This window comes from Chrysoperla carnea, chromosome 1, assembly GCF_905475395.1.
Source record: "Chrysoperla carnea chromosome 1, inChrCarn1.1, whole genome shotgun sequence".
Lineage (NCBI taxonomy): Eukaryota > Metazoa > Arthropoda > Insecta > Neuroptera > Chrysopidae > Chrysoperla > Chrysoperla carnea.
Genome location: NC_058337.1, coordinates 63,145,319 through 63,158,052, shown reverse-complemented (window position 1 = coordinate 63,158,052; position 12,734 = coordinate 63,145,319). Strand labels below are relative to the sequence as shown.

Here is a 12,734-nt window from a genome sequence, read left to right as displayed (position 1 = left end):
TTTTCAAGTAGATTAAAAGAAAACACTAAAAGGGAGATTTCTTAAAAAAACTTCCGAAAAATTAACTTATTTATTTATATAAGTTTTAAATCTAATGGTGACTACATTGCAGTCGAAATATGGATTTATAATTAAAACATTGGCTTAGCATTGGATACAAAATTTAAAAAAAAAAAACTTTTTAACTTGTTTTTCTTAACAGTTTTATAATGAAGCAAATTTTAGCAAATTTATTTTTACGAAAAATGAGTTGCTTACTACTGTCAACTATTCCAAAAGATGTAGAAACGGATCAAAGAATAAGTCTGTTTCGACCAAAAATAAACAAATTTTATCTACTATTATTAAGTTGGCTTCGAATTTATTAATATTAACTTTAAGTGACAAAGAAAATATTTTGAGCATAGATAAACGATTTTCAATTTTGATGACAGAAATATAGAAGCAAAATTAATTAATTTTTTTTAAACCGACTAATTAATAAATACTATATAAATGGTCTGGTTCCGAGACCGAAATCATGGATCGGGACATGGACATAACAAAGATTGTTTGTAAGAATCCTCTACATAAAGCACTTCTAGCCTATTGTGGTATAAATTTGGTCCATTCAAATCTGAACGCCATTAATGGTAATATAAAACTGAAAGTGTTTTATAAATCGCAAGAATTTTATTTACATCTGCTTTTGTCTATTTAATATTTTAGCTCATTTGAACAACAGATGGTCGCAGGGGAAAAGAAGCGGGGAAAATATAAAATAACACATGGATTGTCGTTTGGGGGTCATGAAACTAGTTTATAATGCACCCCTAATTTTCCCCCATAATCTTCAATATAGTTATATAGTTTATGTTTCCGTGGGAAATATGGCTAAAAATTAAAAACATTAAAACTAAAACAATGAGGTAGTGTGAATAAAGAAGATAGTATTTAATCGAAAACTAAATACGTGTAAATATACACCTATTGTGAACATACTGTAGATAACATTAGATGCAACACAAAATAAACAAACAAATTATATTTTATATTTGTATATCTGTCTCAATTCTAAACAATAAAAAACACAAATAGAAATGGTTATATTTCATAATAATAACTATATGTTTAATGATACAGAATGTATCATTTTCACAAATAAAATTGTTGTGTAAAGTACAAGTTTTCATTTTAATGGACTAAAAATATTTTTATACCATGTATATATGAAACTAGCTGTTACCCGCCCGCTTTGCTGGGCAACATCCCCACTTGCACTCCTCCCTCCACATTTCCTTGCGTTGGATAACAGTTTTGTAATGTACACGTCATGCTCTTTTATTTGATACCCCACTTAGGTATATTTGTAAATATTCGATATTTCCTTCCCACTTTCTCGCTACACCTTTCTACCCTCCGAAGGTTAAAAAAATTTCTAAATGTAATTTAAAACATTCTGACCAAGTTTTGAACTATTAAAAGCCATAATTGAAAAATATGAATTTTTTATTCATGAACACCCCCGCAACCCCTCTTGTGGGTGGAATTTCGTAAAATCCGTTCTTAGCTGACCTCTACTTGGCAAAAGGAATATTCCTGCCAAATTTCAAGTCTCTAGGTCTTATAGTTCCAGAGATATCGTGATGAGTGACTATCTATCTATCTATCTATATCTATAGAAAGTCTCCTATATATTTATAGATAGATATACATAGTATATTAAGTTTAGCCTCAAGTTTGTAACGCTTATAAATGTTGATGCTACGAAAAAAATTTGGTATTTGTGTTCATAGAATCATCTAATTAGCCCATTTTCGGTTGTCCGTCCATCCGTCTGCGAACACGATAGCTCAAAAACAAAAAAAGAAATCAAGCTGAAATATTTACAGCGCCCTCAACAAGAACAAAAAAAATGAGGTCGAGTTCGTAAATTAGCAACATAGGTCAATTCGGTCTTGGGTCCGTTGGGTCGGATCAATTGTTCAAAATTTAAAGATTATATTAATAAAGTAGGGAAATTTTATATATAACATAATGCGTACTATTACCGGGTGTTCCCATTTAAACAATTCAGCGGAAAATTTATCTTACAAAGGGTTTTTGGAAAAATGAAGTAAAAGTTGTTATTCGCAAAGGAGGGCATTTCTAAAAGTTAACCTATACTTGCAAAGATGTTTAAAAATCCCATGATCATAATTGGTAAGGACTAGAGGAAAATTTTTAATTGGAAAGATATTTTTTATAAAATGACAAACAAGTTTTGTTAAAAACTTTGTTTCTTAAATCCAAATTATCTACCCTTGTCTTTTCATTCACTTTCTACTACTTTAAAAATAATTTTTCCAAAAAAAATTTTTCTTTTGTAAAGATAACCTTTGTTATTAAAGGTTTTTCTCCATATCACACCATTACTGAAATTGAACACATAACATACACACTATGAGTACACATATTTATGCTTTTGATTTCCGCCAAATCTGTTACATTCACGAAAAAATGTTTTCAACAAATTAAATTATATGCTATTTTAAAAATAATAACTCTTTAATTTACAGTTATAATGTAAGCAGTTTTAAAAGGGTATTGATGTTTTAACATCCTTAATTATCTAAATTAATTTTAAGGCCTTTGTGTTGAAGTTTAACATTTATTTAGTTAATATTTTCCGAAATAATTTCTTGACGAAATTTTCAGCTAGAGTGTTTAAAATGGCACACCTAGTATAATACAAATACTATACCAACTCCGATGTAGGTACATATGATAATATTATGAGCTTGAAATTTAACTCGAACAATGCCATCAAAATATTATTCAGGTAACTCTAAACATAATGCATACAGAATTGGGAATATAAAAAATTTAACATATATTTTAGAATAATGATAAAAATGTAATAGAAATTGTAAAAAAAAAAAAAAAAACTTCAAGATATTTCAATTTGTCAAAAATTCCAGTGATGGTGTATAAGACTACAAATATAAGTGCCAAAATACACTCTTTTTAGTCGACTATCAAGGAGTGGTTTTGTTTTCGCGCGTATCTTGTATGTATGTAGTATATAACTATAGTGTGTGTGTAAATTTATTTATTACCTCGTACATTCTAAACAGCTCTTAGTGTCCTTAGATAGAAATAAAAAACAAAATGGCGGATTTTTGACGCGAAATTGTAGTAGGTTAATTAAAACAAATCACAAAAGCTATCGAGTAGGGTATCAAAGGAAAGGAAATTAAGAGGATTATAAAAATGTATATTATATATTATTAAATTTAATTAGGACTAATAAATTGGTTTAAAAAATTTTAACATAGTATAGAAGAAGGGTTTTTTTAGTGTAGTAGTTTACTCAAGTATACTTTCTTTCGTTTCAGATTTTATTTAAAGCGTCAGGTTTTTGATTTTTTTAATTATTTATTTTTATCGTCGCAAATTCATGTTTCACAAATTCTTGTGGGTACACACTACTCAAACAAAAAATTACAGTGTCTTTTTTAAATCCTCTGCCAAAATAACATACATAGTACTCTTCGATGAAACTAATCAATAATTAATTATTCTCAAGAACAAAAGATGTCATTTTTAATTATTTGTAAGTAATGACTAACGATCGTAGCTAAAAGCTAGTAATGAGTACACCACACCAAATTCAAGACTGTATTTTACTATCTTTGTTTAACGAACTAAGTGTTAAGGGAAATGTTTTTAAAAAAAAGTAAAGAGCAAGTCTAAGCGTGTAATATAAAAGTATTACTTTGACTTGATGCTTATCATTACTAAGACCTACAAAATGAAGCTCTGCAAAATTTTGATTGCTCTGCTATACTCAAGTTTTAAACGCAACATTAAATTTTGAGTACATTAAAGTATGATGTACGCAAAATGGTGTATCTTTAATCCAACAATAAAACGTTTCACTGATGCATGGTAATATATACCTACCTATGGCAGTAACTTTAACAATTTCATTCTATTTTTTATGGGTTACCAAGTATAGTGTTGCGAATTAAACACTCGAAAAAATCTCGTTCACCTAAAGTCGTTAAAATACCCGTTGAACCTATTGCTGGACGCTCAGAATAGTTAATGTCTGGAAGAGAAATATGAGTTTTCAAGGCTCAATGAGGTTATACATTCTATGATGCTGTTCCGTAGAGTGAACCATAACGAAAACATATTGAAAAGAGAAACATAATGAGCGCGTTCAGGTATAATTAGTGGGATGGGCTTAGAGTGATTCATGGTACATTATGTTATTGAAATATGGGTCACATTTTTTTTGCCGATAGATGTTTAATTTTTAAATTATAAAAACAAAATAGTTGTATTTTGATTTTAGGTACTAGATCTTCCCCTACTGTTACAAGAAATCCAGTAAGCGAAAAAAATTTGGTAGTTAAGGCTCTAGGTGAAATAGGCATATTCTAAGAAGTATAGTTGTGCAATTTTTTCCCAAAATTATATAGCATGTTATATATTATTTTACAAATTGAGTACATAACACACATGGTCGCTATACTAACGTATATCGCTTTTTTCACTGTTATTATATTTGTATTACATATGGATATAATTTTTCATTTGCTTTTTACAAAAAATAAAAAATAAAATAAAATAAAAAAATACAAAGAATATAACAACAAATTTGTTTCTACAACATTTAAAAAGTAACACACAAAATACATAACAAATGTCTTTAGATTTTTCACCTAGTTTCCACCATTTTAGTTTATACAACATAGGGTGAAGTTCAGTGCCAAGGAAAAAATCAAGCATGGATCGTTCTTCAGTTTCTTGAAAGATATGGTTATCTATGAAACAACAACATGGTGGAGCATGGTGGAGCCAAATAACCCAAGTAGCTAAGAAATTGAAAATACTTTCGTTTAATATAAAAAAAGTACTCAATCAATATTTTTCACACTTAGTTCTCTAAACCCCGTTTTTTAAATGATCCAAGTTATATTTCACCCGAAGTACATAGACCTTAGAAGAAGTACTTGGTCCTACCAGACGTCAACTATATGCAGAAAAAGCCTGCTTAACAGAAGAACAGCCTACTTAACAAGTTAAGCAGTTTTCGAATTTTTCATTTCCTTTGATATCTGCTTTAAAAGAGGTTGTAAAAACGCATAAATTTTATCTCAGATACTACACTCTCTCCTATATAGTAGAATAACATATTTTATATGAAAAATTATATCTACGAATATCAGCATCTTCAATTTAGAAATGGACCATTATTACAAATGGTGGTTTACATTAGCTGATGTAGTTTACAAAATAAATTTGGTTTTAAGCTGAACTAATAATTCAATAGCTAATTTATACAATACTCCCTTGCGTTGTCCGAGTCTGATGACGTCAGGAAGTTAATAAATTCGATTTTGATGACAATACAGGCAAATTTGATCTAATCTTATTGGAATTTTTTTGAAACCCACTTATTTTGAGTCATTCTATTCAGGTACGCCTCAGTTATCATTTATGCGCTGAATTCCGGAATCAGGACTCCATATTCTGGAAACATTTTAGGGCTAGGTTCATTTTGATCACAAATTTTAAAAAAATGACCCAAATTTAGTAGGATTACATACTTGGTGTATCAAATTGGATAAAATTTGTATGTGAGCAAAATTAAACTTTTTGGATTCTGATGACGTCATGACGTTAATAAATTCGATTTTTTTGATAATACAGGCAAATTTGATCTAATCTTATTGGAATTTTTTATTAAACCCACTAATTTTGGGTCATTCTTTTCAGCTGTGATGCCAGATTTTCGCTAGTTATCACTTATGTGCTCAATTCCGGAACTAGGATTCCAAATTCTGGAAACCTATTAGAGCTAGGTTAATTTGGATCACAAATTTGAAAAGTATGTCCCAAATTTAGTAGGATTACATACTTGGTTTATCAAATTGGATAAAATTTGGACGTAATAGGGGAGATGAATGAGGGTAAGGGAAATGAAGACTATAACGCGGTAGTATTTGCTTTTGAAATTGATATCTTCTAGCGCAGCAAGTAGGTAACTGCTAGTATTTAATAATTCAAAAATTAATATTTAATATTTTATCGTTAAAATAAAGATTTCGCAGTCACTTTATGTGCAATACAATTCTTCAAGTTTATGTGAGCACATAAAATACAAAAACGAAAACTTCTTAGTCAATTAAACAATAGTATTGCAGCATAGTAATATTAGTATGGTACAGATAAATAAGACATGTTATAATATACCAAAAAATAATTTTATAACAAGAAAATATAATTGAAAGTTATTATACTATTTTATTTTTACAGACCAAGACTAAGTTATAAGTTAATTTAGCAATACAAACTAAACTAGGCTAATAAATTTTTAGTTATGAATTGATATTTCATCGTAATAATATATAAACTTTAAGACCACAAGTCGTAAATATTTCTTAAATAAAATTTATGTTTAAAATAGATTTTATAAATATTGCATTTGCAATAAATTGAATGGGATGTAAAATATTCTTGTGCCAAAAATATATATATATTTTTTAACACCTCCTTATAAGACTTTTATGTAGTTTAATAGGCGTAGCATAATGTCATAAAATTTTTTTTATAAAGTAGAACGCGTAATTCATTAATAAAAGAGACTTTTTCATTATGAGTGTTCGAACTTTAAAATAACTTCAAGTAAACAAATTGTTGACGACATATTCAAATTTTCTTTCATGAAAAAGTGCTTATGCAAAAAATGTCATTCTTCGATGACTGGATCACATAGACCGAGAATGCTATTATCATCGATGTGCATTTTATGTTTACTTTACTTATATGTATAGGTGTTGAATCAGACCTCACATTTCAACGACGCAACATTCGCTTGTTTTGTGATGATTTATCGGGCTAGTTTATTTAAATTTGTTTACCAAAATCGCAGAGTCGACTAAAAAGACGATAAATCTTATAGTGCATGGTAAGTGGGTCAAACTGAGCACAAATTTTGATTTGCTAAAAAGGCATTTAATGTACTCTAATAAAAATCTGCAGCTGGGATGCATTCAAATTTACTATACACGTACCCTTACATAAATTGACAAAAACTATTCTAATAAAATTGAAAAATTACCTAAATGATTTTAATTAATTTGCAAAACTTTAAGGCCTGTGAAATCCCTTCCGCGTTATGACTCTTCCCTCGTGTTCATTTTAACCACTAAATTTTAATGACTAAAATTACAAAAATGAATTTCGGTTAAATATTTCGAATGATTAATTGTATGACAAAATTTTCAAGGAAAGTTTTTCTTTTAAAAATAAACTTTTTTTGTTCTGATAGATTTCCTTTACTTCTCACCGTTTACAAGTTTTCAAGCTCGATATTATAAATAAACCAAAATTATTGGTTGAAACTATTGTCATAAGATGTAATTATTTATTGAGTTTAAAATAAATATCATTTTTAGAGAATTCTGAAAAATAATTTTGATTTTATTGATATACAGATTACCGATACTTATGCATTCTATAAAATGTTATTTCATGGTTTTGTCTTATACTCGATATTACCAGTTATTTTCTGGTCTAATGTAACCAAAAAAAGCAATTAAAGAAACAGCTATTGCTTACAAGTACAATAATAATAAAATCTGGCGAAAGCTCACATTGTGTATATGCCCATAAAACATACGTATTACGTAAAAATTAATTGAATGATCATATTTATCAAAATATTCATCGGTGTAATTTAAAACATTTGTAGCACAAATCGCTCTTGCTCATTGTTTTTAAACTACTTAAGGACTACGTTCAATCAAAATTTTTGGCTTGTAAATAAGTTCAAAAAATGTACACTACCTTTATACCTATAGAGACAAAGTTCTTAGCTCGTTCAAAAATTCTATTCTAGTCCTTTGTAGTTTTTATGAACGGATAAAAGTGTATGGATTTAAATTTTTCTCAAAAATCACTCCGTAATTTTTTTCATTGTAATATTCTTCTTCAGATGTTAATTTTTGTTTAAAATAAACCTCCAACTTTTTGTTACGTAACATGCATATGTTATGGATATTTAGTACGCATAAAAGTAATAATGACAAAAATAAATTTAAACACGCTTTACATAATTGTCAAGATTTTTAGAGCATATAAACTATGACATTTCAATGTCAAAATAAAATGGTATCATTTAAAGCTTCAAATTTTTATCACTAGTTGGCACTTATAAACTTATACAAAAACAAAAGACTAATTGCAAGGGAATAATTACATTTCAATGATTCCAGTTTAACAAATTCATAACAATTTTACAATACAAATTGGATAAAGGAACATGATCTGTGTTGGTCTATTTGAACACGTCACACATAAAAATATAATCATGATAGCACACTGGGTAACGGCGAATGTGTGTATTAGTGTCGATCGGTCACACATAACATAGTATAGCGTACCATTTTTGGCTAGTAGTCCACTAATTTTAATTCCAATCATCCAGTTGTATAAATACTATCAATTTTATGTGTTCAAACATTTAATATTGTACAGGTTGTGTTTTAATGCTATGAGCTTCCGAATTATCAATCCACACGTTTTAATTTAAAACCATTAATAAGCGTCCAATCTTTTAATACACACCAGATAGATGAATTCAAATCATAGAGATATGATACTTAGTGAGCGCCAGGGCCCAAAATATACGAAATGCGTGGCGAGGGAGAAGACTGCCAGTGCGTTCTAGTGTGTCCTTGTCTAATACGTAATATACTGACTATCGTGTATAATAAGTATGTATGTACATATGATTATTACGAGAACACAGGAGAACTCACTGGCAGTCTTCTCTCTTGCTACGCATCCACTTACAGGCTAGCAGATCCCTGGCTTTATCTGTATTATCTCTCTGTGATTCAAAGACCATAAAAAAATGTACTACTCATACTTTAAAATAATTAATCCACAGTCTCCACATGACTTTAATCATTTCTTTTAAATAGATTAAAAAATGCATTTCTCCTAAATTATTATCCTTGAAATGACATCAAACATTATGTAAAAAGTTATTAACTTTCTCACAGAAAGTTTTTGTTTTCATCCTGAACAATTAAATAAATTAATGTTACCTTTCTTTACTTTTTGTATTTCTGCAATGATGTACGTATGTTTGAAGGAATTAGTGTGTATTTGTATGTCTGGTTGCCGTCCAATTGTATGCTACGATTGCTGATGTACAAATTATTTTACTAACTTTAAATTTTGATTGAGTAATTATCGATTCAAATAGATTTGAATTCAACGAAGGGAGAATATAAAAGGGCGTGTTTAGAGAAATGGTAAATAATAACTACTGGGTTGATATTAGTAAAATTGAAACAATAAGCAAAGATAATGGATAAAACAACCAAATACTTTTTTAAGTCATACTAAATATTTTGATTCAAAATTTGGAATTTTTCCTGTTTTATTGATTAATTATTGATCTTAAGCAAATTATTAGCTTATAAATTTTACTAAGATCGATCAAAACTAATAAATTCTGAAAAAAAAAGAAAGAAGTCCAGCAGTTAGCATAGCGACTTTAACAGTCGGGTCCCATTACTGGGAAAATTTGAGTCGGTCTATTTTAATCGACCTCGACTGTAAAAGTCGCTATGTAAACTATTGGAATTGTTTCTTTCTTTTCAGAATTTATTTAAAGCAGTCGAGTTTTTTTTATTTTTTTATTATTTATTTTATTTTAGAATGAATTTTTAGTATCCCAGCACTTAAAAAACCTTCTTATATTTTTATATTCCCTTTTTAATTTCCTTTAATTTAATTTCATACTCGATAAATTTTGTTAATTTTTTTTAATTAACGTTTTACTCAAATCACTCCAAAAATCCGCCATTTTGTTTTGTTTTTTCAAACACCTATCTAAGAACACTTGGGTTTTTGAGACCAATATAATGATACCATTGATAACATGTTGAAATCCATTGAGCCGATGGGAAGATACGAGGCAATAAAGAAATTTACATACAAGAAACGCGCGGAAAACATAGCCACTCCTCGACAGTCGGGTAAAAACGAATAGATACTTGTCCAAAAATAAAATCTGATTTAATCGACCAGACACGTTGTCGACAGAAAAATATTATTTATTTAGATATTAAAGATCAAAAATTAGATTAACAAAAATCGCAACATTTTCCCAAAGTAATGAGATATAGAAATTATGTGTTGCTTGTCCATCTCAATTTTTAAAATAAATAAAAACTTATTCTATTACGAAAATATAAAAAACCTCAGCTAAAACCTAATGATCTACTAAACACATTAAAAAATCACAGCAACCTACTAAAAATTCTTCTATGATGTCTCAAGTTGAAATGACTTAAACAAATTGAAATGTTACTGAGTTAGTAGATCGCAAGTATATGTTTTATATACAATAGATGTTACCAGTATCACAGTCGTGTCGTTTAACGAGCGAACTAAACGAAATGAAACAATCGACCAACGCAGTACGACACGACACAACTCATCGAATTGAAAATTTGTATAACATATGTGTGTTGTTTTAAAGTAAGTGCCGTGTGCAAGTATTATAATACGTATTATTTGAAAACATTAATATTTTTTTATATATTATTTGTCTTATTTTCATTTTTGAAATAATTTGTTTGTCGTAAATGATGTATAGTCTTTATATAGAATTTTAATTAACTATAGTGTGTTTTGAAAATATTCAAGGAGGAATGTTAAGAAATTATAAGTCTTCGTATTTATTTATTAACTAATTGATACAGAGACGTAGTTTGAATTTTTAATTTCTTATAAGCACTATTCTAACATTCGAATTTCCAAAACAGAAAAAAATTGATTGGGATCTAATTACAAATCTTTCAAGCTGAATAATATTACATGAATGGCTGCTTGTATAAATATTTTCAAGTTCTAGAAAAAGGCCGACATCTTGGAAAACCAGTCGTGTGCGATTTAAAACTACTAGAAATTTCACACAGAAAAATATTACGATATTGTTTAAAAATTGCTATATAAATCTGAGTTTGACAAATTTTCACGACCGTTTTGAAAAACTTCGTCTTAGAAAAGTTGTTAATAGGTTCATCTTGGAAAAGTTGTATGGTAGCAAATTTCAGAAAATTGTATGCTGAAAGGAATGATTACATTGGCTTAAAATGGTAAATCTGAGTGTGATAGGTTCTTTGAGCAATTTTTCAGGGTTTTGAATAAATTTTCCCATCAACCTCAGATTTTTCTGGACTTGTCAGCAAAAATTATAATATTTTTCAACTAAATTTCCTGTTATTTGATAACTCACACTTGTTATGATTTTTAAAATTTACCATTTAGTCTGAAATGGCGGCCAAAAAACATAGCTGTCAAACTTACATTTATCTATACTTTTTCGATCCTTATGTACCGCTGGTATAGTCTCTACTAGAGTAAAAATTTCTGTAAATACCAAACATAATTTTTTAGAGATTATTTTTCCAGTTATAAAATTGATTTGTCACTTTCAGGTTCTTTAGACCTTTAATATTTTCAAGAAATACTCGTAAAAATCTATGTCAACTATAATTACCGACTAGTTTAAGGTATTTCCAGCATGGTATTTGCAGTTTCTATGTTAAAGCAATGGTACAATTTTTTTTTCGACAGAATTTAACGAAAAATTAAATTTAAGAATTTAATAATGCTTACTATTAATTCCCAAAGTTTCAGAAATTTTGACCGTTTAAAATGGGAAATAATTATGCCAACGTCCCAATTTCGATCGATTTACGTCAAAATTAATATCTCGAAAGTGAAAATTAATTTATAAATTTTTTTTTTAGAATTTTATTGTATAAACATTTTTTTCTACTTTTTCTTCAATATATAATAATATCATAAAAAATAGTTGGAGAGACCGGACATTTTACATGCTTTAAATGGGACATGACCCTCAAAATCGCGAACTTTGTCTTTAAATATCTCGCGATCTAAACGGTCAAAAATTATGAAATTTTAGGAATTCATAAATAAAGCTATTATAAACCCGAGAAAAAAAATTCGGCCAAATCTGTCGAAAAGTGATTTCATGCTGGTACTACCTTAAGAACATCTACTTACAATCAATTACGAAAGAAGTTTAGGAAATGTTTAAATTAAAACTAATTTTACGGCAAAGTAAAATTTCAAGATAGCAATATGCTTGCAGAGTTAATTACAACAAAATCTATTTAGGGCATTTAAAAGCACCGTTGCATGCTCTATTCATCAAACAGACAAGAAAAAAAAGTCAACAAATATTTCGATAAATGATGGTGTTTATACAAAACTTTTAAGTATTTTATATTTCACAAAACTGAAAATGCAACTTTGTACACTAAAAGTTTTCAATTATTGCTAATAGCAGAGGGGTAAAAATGGTAAAAATTTAAACATTTTTTTTGCTTTCACCTTAAACTATGGCTAATTGTATTTTTGAATAGATAAAAACTTTACGATATTATCCTAATTTACCTCTCCCATAAAATATAAAGATTTTATAATCCCTTCAATATTTTAAGGAATTCCTGTACAAAAACTTCACTAAGTTATAATTTTTTTAACAATGTATGAAGTAATTTTTTTTTATATGATATTTTTATTTTTAAATAAGTGCTCTGAAATTTATGATATTCAAATATTTAAATTTATTGCCAAATACTGCGGTAATTGTAAGTCTCAAACCATTAATCCCATATTTTAATTTGATACAATTAAAAAGGTGATGATCT

General features: G+C 28.3%; 1 protein-coding gene across 1 annotated transcript in view; it reads right to left on the bottom strand.

The window, feature by feature from the left end:
* LOC123305299 (four and a half LIM domains protein 2-like) overlaps positions 1–12,734 on the bottom strand; it is a 348,820-nt gene that overhangs the window by 187,450 nt on the left and 148,636 nt on the right. The gene's annotated exons all lie outside the window — the stretch shown is intronic.